The following is a 2,500-nucleotide window of genomic DNA, read 5'->3' as shown; positions in this document are numbered from 1 at the left end:
CCTCCTCTTCTTTTTTTCTTCTTCTCTCCCTCTTTCTAAGAATTCGTCTGGCGCTTCTCCCTAGCGTTGAGATTGCTCAAAACCCTGGTATGCAGGGGATGGGAATCTCGGCTTTATGTAGCATAACACTTATTTAGAATGTCCCTTGTCGAGATTGTTTTCAATTTGCTGGAGTTTATTTCTTTATCTGTAACGCAGTCACGCATACATGTATACATACATGCATGCACACACACACACACACACACAAACACACAGACACACACACACACACACATATATATATATATATATATATATATATATATATATAATAGATATATACATATATACAATATACACACACATCTATTTATATCTATATATATATATGCACACTCATATAAACGCGCGCGTGTGAATGTGTGTATATATATAAGCTGCGTTCTCCCACTCTCCCCGAAGAAACAAATAAAGGCCAACCCATTTCGAGAATATGACCTCAAATCGAGAGAAAATACCATAGATCAGAGCTAAAAATTGCCCCAATGGTAGTTTTCTCGCCTGAGTTGCTCGAAGGTTCCCTCGGTCGCTCTCGGCTGGGCTCCCTATTTGCATAAACACAACTGAGATTACTTTCTCTTAAATGCTCGAATATTCATGTTTACGCTAGAGTTGGAGGACTCGGAATGCTGAGGGTAATTCCGTTTTATTTTCATTTGGTTTTTGTTAGTTTGTTCGTTCTGTTCTGGTCGTTTGCGTCTTATGTTTGGCTAAGATTGTATTTGTTTTGGACAAATTTGAAATAGCGGAAAATGAAGGAGAAGGGGAAGAAATGGAAGAAAGAAAAGAAAAAGAAAAAGATGAAGAAGAAAAAGAGAAAGAAAGAAGAAGAAGAAGAGATAAGATAGATAGATAGATAGAGTAGAGAGAGATGAGAGAGAGAGGAGAGAGAGAGAGAGAGAGAGAGAGAGAGAGAGAGAGAAGAGAAGAGAAACTCTGACATGTTCACTATCCCTTTGTCTGTCTGTGTAAATAAACTATACTAATAACTGGTACAGCATAGCAATTAAAAAATAATATATAATATTAATGAAATACAAAAATAAAATTAATTATCAAATCCAAAACTAAATAACCCTAAAATAACGAAATAGAAGCACAGCCAACCTGCGTAACGAGTACATGGAGAGAGAGAGAGAGAGAGAAAGAGAGAGAGAGAAAGAGAGCGACTGTATAGGGGAATGCAAAATGTATTTCCTGTGTATATAGCGTCGTATATAAACGGACAAATAGCTAACGGAATGCAGATAACACGCAAATAATACAACTGCACTTACACAAAGAAAAACATTATTTGATAGTATATTTGATTTATGAATATTGCATTTACTTTCCAATTTACACATACTAAACCATCCCCGTTCTGCGTGAGAGAAGACTTTACAAAATCCTTTTAAATCTTATCCAATGAAACTCATTCGCGAGATGACAGTCATTTCTTGGCCCTTTTCTTTTCTTTTCTTTTCTTTTTCTTTTCTCTCCTCCCTTTCATCCCTTCCTTCCTCCCCCATACTCCTAACATGTCCTCTAAACCGGTCAAAGCCCCTCCCACTCCACCCCCCCGCGCCCCCATTCCTACCCCGCCATCACCTTTGCACGCTCCTAGTTCCCCTCTCCCCCCCTCCCGCCCCTCTCCCGTCTCCTCCCTCTCCCTTCTCTTCTCCTCCCTCCATCTCCCTTCCTCCTCCTCCTCCCTCCCTCTCTCTTCTACTCCCCTTCCTTCCCTCTCCCTTCTCCTCCTCCCTTTTTCCCTCCCTCCCTCCCTCCCTCCCTCTCCCTTCTCCTCCTCCTGCTCCCTCTCCCTCTCCCTCCCTCCCCCTTCTCCTCCTCCTCCTCCCTCTCCCTTCTCCTCCCCCATCTGCTAAGTCGTTAAGGGTATACTAGCTGTAGTTTCTCACGCAGACGTCACCGCAGCCACACACTGCCTCCCTTTTACTCCCCCCCCCTGCGCCTTCTCACCCCCCTCCTCCTCCTTCTTCTTTTTCTTCTTCTCTCCCTCTTTCTAAGAATTCGTCTGGCGCTTCTCCCTAGCGTTGAGATTGCTCAAAACCCTGGTATGCAGGGGATGGGAATCTCGGCTTTATGTAGCATAACACTTATTTAGAATGTCCCTTGTCGAGATTGTTTTCAATTTGCTGGAGTTTATTTCTTTATCTGTAACGCAGTCACGCATACATGTATACATACATGCATGCATACACACACACACACACACACACACAGACACACACACACACACACACATATATATATATATAATATATATATATATATATATAATAGATATATACATATATACAATATACACACACATCTATTTATATCTATATATATATGCACACTCATATAAACGCGCGCGTGTGAATGTGTGTATATATATAAGCTGCGTTCTCCCACTCTCCCCGAAGAAACAAATAAAGGCCAACCCATTTCGAGAATATGACCTCAAATCGAGAGA

The sequence above is a fragment of the Penaeus chinensis genome, chromosome 29, assembly GCF_019202785.1.
Source record: "Penaeus chinensis breed Huanghai No. 1 chromosome 29, ASM1920278v2, whole genome shotgun sequence".
NCBI classification, from domain to species: Eukaryota; Metazoa; Arthropoda; class Malacostraca; order Decapoda; family Penaeidae; genus Penaeus; species Penaeus chinensis.
Note: the sequence above shows the minus strand (reverse complement) of the source record.